This window comes from Bos indicus x Bos taurus, chromosome 29 (genome assembly GCF_003369695.1).
Source record: "Bos indicus x Bos taurus breed Angus x Brahman F1 hybrid chromosome 29, Bos_hybrid_MaternalHap_v2.0, whole genome shotgun sequence".
Lineage (NCBI taxonomy): Eukaryota > Metazoa > Chordata > Mammalia > Artiodactyla > Bovidae > Bos > Bos indicus x Bos taurus.
Genome location: NC_040104.1, coordinates 28994774 through 29006938, shown reverse-complemented (window position 1 = coordinate 29006938; position 12165 = coordinate 28994774). Strand labels below are relative to the sequence as shown.

Here is a 12165-nt window from a genome sequence, read left to right as displayed (position 1 = left end):
TCAAAATTATATTTAAAAAACGAAAAAAAAAAAAAAAAACAGAATCATATTTTCCCAGGTGACAAAGGTGGAGAAAAGTTTAGTGGGCAATTGGCATATGATAGAAGTTAAACGATTAAACATATGCCAAATATGTAGAAATCTAAAGTCACTCATATATAGGGACTCTTGTTTAAGGAACTCTTCTTGTTTAAGTCCCTTTTGAAAAAAACTTAGGATTTTCATCCAAATTCTTCTGATCCTTTTTTCACATTTTAAAACACCGTCAAACTTGGCTTGACTCTACGGTTTAGCTGTGAGTCACTACTTGGTGGTCTTGGATTTAAATGAGGCTGAGATATGAACAGGAAAGATGGGCATGGGCCCAACTAGCAGGACCAAAATTTGGACTGTGAAAGAATTACCCATGGTGAAGCAGTTTCCAAATGAAAGGATTAAATTGGGGTGAGCAAAGGTCAAATAAATTTAAATTATCCAGATAAAAAGATCACTACAGGATTATAAATGTTTTATAATTTTCAACAAATGTTTAATCCATCTGAATGAGTTGAATTAGCTCACAAAGAACAGATTACAAGGGAAATGTCACTTCTGATCTTTTGAATATATTCAAAAGTATGTGAAAACCACTAGAGATGCCAAGGGGTAGCTTTTAAAGATAGGAAATGAAATGATGAACAATACACTGACTTGAAAAAAAAAAAAGGTTTTGAAGAAAGAAAACACTTTCTTCTAGAACATATCTAAATACTGGAAGATGTTACTGTTAAAATTTCTATAATCTAAATATTTTAAAACTTGATAAGTAACTTTGGTAATACAAAGCAAAATCTATGCTTTGAAAAAAAGGAGTAAGGATTCAAAAGCTTCTTCTATGGCTTCTCCAAACTTTATGGGTCTATCGAAAAATGGATAAATCAACCCTCAGGATTCGGAATTCAGAAAAATAAAGGGAAAAACATGCAGAAATTTAATACAAAATTCTTCAAAGAATGTGTGTGTGTGTATTTTTTTTCTTTCTTTCCATAGACGTGATTCTGGAATAATCATTATGAATATGATGAGACTTGAACTAGCCCAGGGGGAAGAAGAAAAAATTAATGACTCCGTAAGTAAAATATCACATGTTTGAAGACTTGGTTTAGTCTGTTGTTTCAGAATCCCAGCTGAAGACATCAGTTTTGACTCTGAAGAAAAGTTACCTAGACTTTTTTGCCACCTAGAGCTGTTCTTTGATTATAATCAAAATGGTTTCTGATCTATCTCTAGTCTTTGTTGATGTTATTTTAAAAAATCACATTATTGCATGGAAAATAAATTGGAAAGAAAGAAAAATAAGAACAAAGTGAAACACATACCCCTACTGTCTGATATTTAATTCTGTTAAGAAGCCTTATTAACAGAATATTAGAGCTGGAATCAGAAGTTGTGAAGTCAAATACTAGCTGTACCACCTTGCTATTTAGTAGTTGTTCTATTCTAGCCCTGTGACTTTGTCTCTTTGTACTTGAGTTCTCCAGTATGTACATTGGAGGCTAACACCTCACATACACTTGTGAAAATGAAATATTTGTGTCAGTATTTGGCATATATTTTATATTCAACAAATACTTGCTAAATTGAAATCATCACCATAGGAAAGACGCCAAAATAAAGCTTCCATTGACTTATTTTTGAAAGAAAAGAAATTTTGTAACAAAATAGGGATACTTTGTAGAACTCTAAATCACTAAGAAAAGACAAAGGATAAGGGGGAGAAATGAAAACTGATAAAAGTATTGATGAAGAATTCCTGGCAGTCCCAGTGGTTAGCACTCTGCACTTTCACTACTGAGGGGCGGATTCAATCCCTGGTCAGGGAACTAAGATTTTGGAAAAGGAATGGTATAGCCAAAAAAAAAGATAAAGTATTGGTGAAATAAAACCATAAATAATTGAAAATCCCAACTTTTCTTCATATTGAGAGGTATGAAGACCCCAAGATGATGAATGAAATGTTGAGCTCCAAGATGGGTAATTTACATGTGTTTTTGACAGCAAATTTTGGTAACATATTACACTTCACTTTAGCAGCAAAGACTTATAAGCCATTAAGATCGAGGAATGCCGTATCTTTTAAATTAAATGTGACAGATGTCACCCCCGCCAACACACACACACACACAGATGCCTCACTGTGGCCATTTAAAACAGAGTGCTAATGAACCCACAGTCAAGGGTCCTATCACTACAGGCCACCTTTGTTCTCATTTAGAGCATTGACCTCACTTTTATCTAGTCAGTTTTGTGTGCTATAGGAGTAAAGCATGAAGAAAACAAATTTAATAGGCCAATTTCTTTTAAAATGAAAATTAAATAAATAAAAACACCTTAAGTCAAACACCCTTCAAAATTCCCAACGTAGAAAATGCTCTCTTTCAAGTTAGACTCAAAAAATTAACAACCAAGGATGGCTCTAGATGGCTCTTTCATCATTCTGAGTTCTTTACATCTATGGGATTCATTTTGGCTGACCAATAATAGCTCTACAAAGCTATATATTCTCAACCAATGTCAGGAATGCAAAATTTTACAGAGAATAAAAGTCCAAAATTTAACCAGGAAGGTAATTTTAGATCTTGTAAATGGACCTTTGCTTCTGGCTAAGGGGAGTGAGCAACTTGTCTGAAATTGAAAAGTGCCAAGCATAAAGGCAAAATGATACTAGTTACTACTTTTCCTAATTACGTAATGAAATCTTTAAACTCAAATGGGTCTTAGACTTACCAGCCAAATTCATGGTAATTAAAAGGGACTGTAGGCTTAAGATGTTTTGGCCGAAGTAACAAGTCTATTTAGTCACAGTCATTAAAGGTATCCTATCCAAGCCCTCCTGCTAGGATATGCTAACACTCAAAGAATGCTAACTCTCTTTCAGGAGTCTCTTTCTTACCGTTCAGCCCCATGATGATTTGCCTTTAACCAAATGATGGTACACCTGCAATAATAATTCCTTCTCAAATCATAACCAAAAAATTAAGACTGAGTGGGAATTAATTTCTTGTATTTTCTTGGCATAAAAGATATTTAAAGCTTTGCTGTTTTTTTAAATTCTACTAAACCATTCTTTCAAACAATTTAGCTCGTTCTTGGACTCCTACCAGATAAATTTCAGACTTTATTTGAATAGAAAGCCATCTGAAAGTCATTAATCAATTAGGATATTTAAGGACTTACATCCAAATTCATCTAAGTTGAACTTTAATTCATAAAAAGATGTTGTATGTGTACGTATGTGTGTGTGTGCACTGTTTGCAATAAAAAAAGATTTCTGTTTTCCATAACTATAATGTAGTTGAGAGTTAGCAGAGTTCTACATTCTGTTGAATATATATGTACTCTCATGTAAGGGGAGAGCGTACGTAAAAACTCAACTGACTTGACTCTGAAAAGATTTAGGACAGAAACATTACACAAGCATCTTACTCTTTTTGCCAAGAGATATTTTCTACCTTTCTCCAGTTCTTTTCTCTAGTCAGAAAACACTGAGTGGAAAATCTTGATAGCTGTCTAGCAGAAATTAAAGGAAACAGCAGGATCTCTGTACCACCATATCAAAACCACAAAGATACCAAAATAACCTTACCATAGGCTCCAGTTTTAACTCCCCCTGCAAACAAATTTGTTAGAATCTCATTGTTTGACTTCAACCAAGGTAACTTTGGCCTTCCTAAAATTATGCATAACATACTTAAATAGAAGAGCTGACATTGTGCCATAACTGCAAGTTTAACTAAGATTTCCTACCAACATACTAGGAAACTCAGTGGCAATCACATAACTTTTTGTACCAGATTAAAGTGTGTCTTGTAAATTTATTTCCCAGCAAAGTACAGCCCACATCACAAAGTATGGTGGTTAGGGCTAAAATGAAGAACTAAACCCCAAGTTTAGCAGCACACAAGCTGAAATGCAAGCTTTCAGAGCCCACTCAGGGAGCTTATGCAAAGCCTGCAGTGTGCATTGCAAAGGCTGCCTGTCCCATGCCTCAGATGTCTGTCCCTTACCTTGTCTTAGGCACTGAGAACCAGGATGCCCATGTTGGAGAGGACCACCACAGTCACCACCTCCTCCTCCTCCACAGTTAGGGGGGAGCATTCCTTGAGAAGGAACTCATTGATCAATTTCAAAGACAGGCTGGGCAAACCAGATTCCAGCTGGAGTTAATCAGTGTCCACACTGCTAAGAGGCTGGGAGAGAAAGGCAGTGAGCAGGTGGGATGGTTCTCAGCCTGGCCTCTGTGAATCTCAGGGGATAGGTGGGGAGGGAAGGTGGACTTCCTCTGCCTGGCTGGCACCTCCGACCTGTCTGAGCCTTTATTTAACACTAGGCAGCCTAATGGGTGTTCCTGTACACATGCAGATCTTATTTCCTGGGCAAAGATCTCCCAGAGTTGATCTGGCTTTGCTGAAGAGGGATCTTGGGGAGAGGAAGGAGATGACAAGAGAGATAGTAAAGTTTTGCAAACACTTGACTGTAAGAGGATGAAGATGCAGGGGCTGAGAGGATGAAGATGAAAAGGGTGGTAGGGAGGAAAAGCTTTGATTTCCAAAGAGTTTAATGGACAACCACTCCTCTTCCCTAACCCTATTATACCATAAGGTAGAAAACAGAATCTGTTAACCTCTGCTTTTGTTTCCTCTATAAGACAGTAGAAATGTCTGGGCTAGGCTGTGTGTGTGTGTGTGTGTGTGTGTAGTCGCTCAGTCGCGACCGACTCTTGGCGACCCCATGGACTGTAGCCCTCCAGGCTCCTCTGTCTATGAGGATTCTCCAGTCAATACTGGAGTGGGTTGCCCTGCCCTCCTGCAAGGGATCTTCCCAACCCAGGGATCGAACCCAGGTCTCCCGCATTGCAGGCCGATGCCTTGCCATCTGATCCCCCAGGGAAGTCCCTGGGCTACGCTAATGGCAGTTTATTCGGCGTATAGAATTTAATCTTGCCAGGATAGTTAATGCTTCCAAAGCCAAGCTGGCTCTTCGGCTCCCCGAACAATTCCAGATTCCAAAACCTTGCTCTTTGGATCCAAAAATCTCCCCAAAGGAGGTTGATTCATAGGCTAACCTAGCGTTTGTTTATCCATGTAATAAAAGCTCAACTCTGTCAAATTCATCAATGGGACACAGCATCACCCCAAATCACGCGTGTCTCATTGTTTCCTCCCAACCCGTCCTCCCTCCCGGACTCAAGTAAAACACTCAGGATCAATCCACTAAGACCATCCCCCCTCCGCCCTCCTCTCCTCCATGAGAGACAACGCTGAGCAAGCAGACAAGGACCCTTCTGCAAGACTGCATAAGTGTGCATTTACGATCGTGCTAATTAGAAGTCCCTACTTCGGTAGCTGGTTGGCTGAGCCGCCCCCAGCGGGGGCTTCTCTAGGCGGCGGTCGCTGGGACTCCTCCACAATAGGGATGAGGAACACATGGTTGCTTCCGGGGAGTCAGAGGGTCCCCCGCTGTAGTGATCACCCACCCAGAGCCAGAGCCCGTCCCGCAGTCCGCAGCACGCCACCCTTCCCACCCGCGTCCCCGAGGTTATTTGCCAGGACGCCCCCACCACCCCCGCCGTCCCCCGGGCTGGGATGCAGAGTGCGCACACCGCGGCGGCAAGAGGGTGGCGGCGGCGGCGTCTGCGAGCGGGGCCCGCCCGCCTGCTCACCCCACGTCCGGAGCTGGGCTGCTGGCGGCGCTCAGCGGCGCCGGGGCTGCGGGCTGGGCTCGCGCGGCGTCTCGGGGCCGGCCCCCTCCCTGCGCGCGTGCTGCTGCAGCAGCTCTCCGCACCCAAGCAGCCCGGCGGCGGCGGCGGCGGCAGCTCCAGCCGCACGGCCCCTCTTCATACTTCTCTGATGGCTCCTCTCGGTGCTGTTTGGGAAAACGATTTTTACCCCCGCCCCGCTGCCAGAAACAGATTTCCTACATTTCATCAGTCCACGCAGACCGAGCGGAAGTCAAATGCTTACTTTTTCTGGTGGACAGCAAACGCAGTTGACACTGATTTACCCTTCAAACGGGGAGAGATTGTATTACAAGCCCTTGGCAGCAATTCCGAGGTTGGGGCCAAGCTCCAGCCCCCTCCAGGTCCCCCAAACACTAACCTAAGAGAGAAGGGGGCGGGAGAGGCGGGGGTGTGGGGGGGGGCGGGTGGAGATCATATTTAACTCAGGGTTTTTCACAGAGTCAATGGCTTTAGCACAATATTAAAATTGGGTGTTGGAAAAGTTTTGCTTTCCTGGCCAGTGATTTTTGCAGACTCGGAGACATGAGCTTTCCAGTAACTTCGGCCACTCTTCGTTCCAAATTGAACAGTTTGATTTCTTACAATTCCCTTTAAATATCAGATTGTATAAGAGGCTGTTATTCATGGCCGCTGTTTTCGCTTTACACAAGGAAATACAATTCCACCTTTCCTTCTCTCAGTCTGGGCTCAGCATTACGTTGAATGTCACAGACAATTTTCTCCAACTGTTGTTTATTAGGGCACTATTCTGAGATGAAAAGTCTTCCTGTGAAGCAGACAGACAGACGTGCAACTGTCTGTCTCCTTCACCTCTAGTAGGCATGTGACCTCTTGAACTCAGGGTCCTAATTCCCTCCAGTTAGTTACTCCTTTCCATGGAATGTTGTTGAAAAGGATCACTTTTTGTTGTTGTTATTGTTCATCTGTTCATCAGTTTCACAAGCATCTCCATCCAAGGATGGTATGGCACAGGTATTCTAAACTTGTCTTGGATACCATGTTTAAAACGGTGAAGCTCAGCTGGTAAGGGATGTGCCTACAAATGCAGGAGACTCCTGTTTGATTGCTGGGTAGAGAAGATCTCCTGGAGAAGGGATAGGTTATCCACTCCAGTGTTCTTGGGCTTCCCTGGTGGCTCAGACAGTAAAGAATCTGCCTGCAATGCGGGAAACCTGGGTTCCATGCCTGGATTGGGAAGATCTCCCGGAGGAGGGCATGGCAACCCACTCCAGTATTCTTGCCTGGAGAACCCCCATGAATTCTACAGTCCATGGCTTCATAAAGAGTCTGACACAACTGAGCGACCAAGCACAATATACCACCACCCCACCCCAACCTCCCCAACACCTCACACACACAAAAGAAACTACCCGTGCGTAGACAACAGCCAAGTGATGTGGATAATTTTAAATATAATTGGAAAAATTCATTTTGCACTTATTGTTGCTTTCATCTGGAAATGGTTATTTGCTCTAAAACATCTAGAAACTTAATCAGTTCTTTGGTTGTAGTAGCAGGGCAAATCATGAAGGGGAGAAAACAGATGGAAAAGTTTGGTGAAACTGAACTCTAAGCTTTTTATTTTAGTTCAATTGGGTATTGCAGTTAGCTCCGTATTTCTCCTTGGGCTTCCCCATAAAAGCGGGGGGGGGGAGCCATTCCTCATTTTAAGGAGAAACGGCATCATAAAAAGGCCTACCTTACTGCTTACATATGCCTCAATAACAACAAAACATACAGAATGGATTACTGATGAATTTGAGTAATCACTGTCAAAATAATATTTTTTTCAAAATTTAACCAGACAGATATGAGTGTTCCTAGAGCCCCAACAAAGAACTGTTAGTTTCTAAACCTACAAAATGGAAGTAAAATCAAACATCCTTGACAATTTTTCATGATCAAAATATCACCAGCCAATAAATTAAGTATATCCAAAGCATATAATAAAAGTTTAAAAAGTTTAACACCTAGATTTTCAAAAGCTCAGATTCTCTTCTACTATCTATATAAATTTTCTTGTCACATCATTCAACATTGATATTTTAAAAAGTGAAGTGCAAAGACAATAATTTTGTTGATTAAGGGAATTTGTTAAACCCAACTTGGGACAATCAGGAGTCTTCCAGAAGCACTGGGAGAGGATCATCATCCAAATTACTCCCTTTTATGCCTCTTTCTTCCAGGTATTTTACATTTTAAATTCTCCATTATATCAGACCCTCTGTCCTTTGAGCAAAAGCCAAAAGAAAAATACGAGGAGAAATATGTATTTTCTCTCTTAGTATCTAAGAGTTGATACTGAATACTGAATATTCTTCTGGTGACAAAAGAGAAGTAACACAAAAGATTTCTGAAGAGGCAGCAAAGTGGATTTTCATTTGATTTTTTCCACTTGATCTTTATTTTGTGTTTTTGAAAATCAAATTTCTACTTATGTATTCCAATCCGTCACTTATAAAAATCTGTCAGAAAACCTTTTTGCCCAGGAATTGTCTTGCCTTGTTCGCAACCTAAACACATTTGTGTTAGGAAATCCTAGTGACTCGATGATAACTTCCCTCATGTGAAGGTCAAGGAAGCTAATGTCTCACCTAATGGAGTGAAAAGTGTCTAAATACATTCTTGAAACATAATGGCATAAGTGGGGATGTAAACTGATGCAACCACTATGGAAAACAGTATGGCGTTTTCTTTAAAAAACTAGAAATACATCTACCATATGAGCCTGAAATCCCACTACTAGGCATACACACTGAGAAAACCGTAATTCTAAAAGACCCATGTGCCCCAATGTTCATCACAGCAATATTTATAATAGCTAGCACACGGAAGCATCCTAGATGTCCATAGACAGATGAACGGATAAAGAAGTCGTGGTACATTTATACAATGGAATATGACTCAGCCATAAAAAGGAACAAATCTGAGTCAATTGTAATGAAGGTGGATGAACCTAGAGCCTCTTATACAGAGTGAAGTAAGTCAGAAAAACAACTATCATATATTAACATCTATCTATGGAATCTAGAAAAATGTTACTGATGAACCTAGTAGAGAATGGACTTTGGACACAGTGCGGGAAGGGAAGGGTGGGATGAATAGAGAAAGTTGCATTGACATACATATATTATCATGTTTAAAACAGATTGTTAGTAGGAAGTTGCTAAATAACACTGGGAACACCTGGCACTCTGTGATGATCTAGAGAGATGGGATGAGGGGAGGGAAGGGAGGCTCAGGAGGGGATATATATATATATATGTAAACATCATATGTACATATAGCTATACTTATACATATCTATACACACAGACAGACACATATACCCACACACACATAATTACATATATATATATATATGTATAATTATGGCTGACTAGCACTGCTGTACAGCAGAAACCAACAAAAAAATTGTAAGGCAATTTTCTACAAATTAAAAAAAAAATGTTCAGTGAGTGTAAATTATTGTCTAGACAATAAAGACAATCTCAGTTCAGTTCACTTCAGTCACTCAGTTGTGTCTGACTCTTTGCGACCCCATGAATCACAGCACGCCAGGCCTCCCTGTCCATCACCAACTCCCGGAGTTCACTCAGACTCATGTCCATCAAGTCAGTGATGCCATCCAGCCATCTCATCCTCTGTCGTGCCCTTCTCCTCCTGCCCCCAATCCCTACCAGCATCAGAGTCTTTTCCAATGAGTCAACTCTTCGCCTAAGTACTGGAGTTTCAGCTTTAGCATCATTCCTTACAAAGAAATCCCAGGGCTGATCTCCTTTAGGATGGACTGGTTGGATCTCCTTGCAGTCCAAGGGACTCTAAAGAGTCTTCTCCAATACCACAGTTCAAAAGCATCAGTTCTTCAGTGTTCAGCTTTCTTCACAGTCCAACTCTCACATCCATACATGACCACAGGAAAAACCATAGCCTTGACTAGACGGACCTTTGTTGGAAAGTACTGTCTCTGCTTTTGAATATGCTATCTAGGTTGGTCATAACTTTTCTTCCAAGGAGTAAGCGTCTTTTAATTTCATGGCTGCAGTCACCATCTGCAGTGATTTTGGAGCCCCCAAAAATAAAGTGTTACACTGTTTCCACTGTTTCCCCATCTATTTCCCATGTAGTGATGGGACCAGATGCCATGATCTTCGTTTTCTGAATGTTGAGCTTTAAGCCAACTTTTTCACTCTCCTCTTTCACCTTCATCAAGAGGCTCTTTAGTTCCTCTTCACTTTCTGCCATAAGGGTGGTGTCATCTGCATATCTGAGGTTATTCATATTTCTCCTGGCAATCTTGATTCCAGCTTGTGCTTCTTCCAGCCCAGTGTTTCTCATGATGTACTCTGCATAGAAGTTAAATAAGCAGGGTGACAATATACAGCCTTGACGTACTCCTTTTCCTATTTGGAACCAGTCTGTTGTTCCATGTCCAGTTCTAACTTTTGCTTCCTAACCTGCATACAAATTTCTCAAGAGGCAGGTCAGGTGGTCTGGTATTCCCATCTCTTTCAGAATTTTCCAGTTTATTGTGATCCACATAGTCAAAGGCTTTGGCATAGTCAATAAAGCAGAAATAGATGTTTTTCTGGAACTCTCTTGCTTTTTCCATGATCCAGCGGATGTTGGCAATTTGATCTCTGGTTCCTCTGCCTTTTCTAAAACCAGCTTGAACATCTGGAAGTTCACGGTTCACGTATTGCTGAAGCCTGGCTTGGAGAATTTTGAGCATTACTTTACTAGCGTGTGAGATGAGTGCAATTGTCCGTAGTTTGAGCACTCTTTGGCATTGCCTAAAGACAATCTAGTTAATAAAACTAAAGACAATCTAGTTAATAAGAAAAACTAAAGACAATCTAGTTAATAATAAAAAAAAAGTCAAACCAAATTTAAAGAAAACAAACTTTTTTTTCCTCTTTAAGTTATCACAGTTTTGGAGACTCTAATATTGAGAATTCCTGGGTTACTGTGTGTTTCAGGTGTCTGAACTTTCAATGTTGTCTTGAACAGGAACCATGCCTTTTCTCTAAATGTAAGTATATATGCATATGAGTGTATATATACATATATGTTTAAAGTGATCAATACAATTATTTTTTTTTCCTTATTTATAGGCTAACTTCCCCTCACTCCTCAACCCCAACTCCCCACTCATGGAAATAATTACATTCACTTATTCTAAAAAGTGGGACAAACCTTCAATACATGATGGAGATTACCGAGAATTTTGAAATAAGTTAAATAATGTGGGAAGAGACACTGGATTAAAGTAAAATAAATTTCCAAAGGTGACCAAGACGTTCTCCCATCCATGAATAGCTTCAAAAGGGCACTTAAAGATGACAAGTGATAGCTTTAGATGTAAGAAAAATGATACAGAAAGCAGCATAAAGACATGCAATGGTGCTGAAGAAATGTAATAAGTGGATGATTCACTAACTTAAAGCAATGTAATAAGTGAAAACATTTATTTATGTTTTATTGAAATAATTTATTAGGGCTGCAAAATATATTTGCCTACCTAGCTAGTGTCTTGGCCTGTGATATAGGCCTTCAATTGCTTTACATTGAAATAAAATTTTTCAAATGTCAAAAGACAAACAAAGTGGATTTTATAAGTCCTACTATGAAAATTACAAATACTGTTAGGGATAAAAAGTCAATGCTATTACTTTTCATCACTGTTCATATATAAAGCTACAAAGGATAAATTAAATGGGAGAAATTTCTCAGGAAAAGTTTAAGATTTACTATCAGTTTGATATGCAACTTACTCTCAATGGAGAACTTTAAACTTTATAAGTATAACACAACAGTAGCACAGATATCCGTTCCCTACTGGGCAAAACCCATATTTTTGCAAAATGTGTGTTATATATGAGCATATGTCTTCTAATTTTTACACAGGGGATAGACTGAAATCATTTCATGAAATATATCATGTATCTTGTCTAGTTTAAAAATATCCTATGCAATATATACAGTTATGTGATTCTTCTTGTGTAGGTCAGAGTTGTGTTTTTTATTTTTCCAAATATTTGTGTGGTTTGTTTCTATTAAATCTTTTATTAAAATATCATGCTATCCTAATTGAAAGAAGTTTGAATTTAATGTCTAAATAAAATATTTTTATAACTTTGTTTTTTTTACACCGCTTTCATCTCCAGCATCTTAAATACCATTAAGCCTTAGAGTAAGCGCTCAATAAATAACTGCTGAATGGACAGATGACCATTATAGAAGAAGCCAATCTGTTAGGAGGCTTACTACTTAATTGGTTAGATTTTTATATATTGTTTTGAATTTAGTAGTTTGGAACTGGAATAGAAAAAACTAATGTTAAAATAACATTATAAATGATGGTTTCATTTCCAAGTTCGAATCAT

At 39.6% G+C, this 12165-nt stretch overlaps 1 protein-coding gene across 5 annotated transcripts in view; it reads right to left on the bottom strand.

Moving 5' to 3' along the window:
- Positions 1-12165, bottom strand: part of GAS2 (growth arrest specific 2) — a 180200-nt gene that overhangs the window by 141906 nt on the left and 26129 nt on the right. Inside the window, exon 1 of one of the 5 annotated variants that reach the window (XM_027531527.1) lies at positions 6003-6102. The exons of 1 other annotated variant lie outside the window; for it this stretch is intronic. The gene's annotated coding sequence lies outside the window, so the exon portion shown is untranslated. Of the gene's footprint in view, positions 1-4046; positions 4727-5701; positions 5911-6002; positions 6103-12165 lie in introns of those variants that run through there. 3 more of the 5 variants (XM_027531532.1, XM_027531525.1, XM_027531526.1) reach the window with 3 other exon arrangements.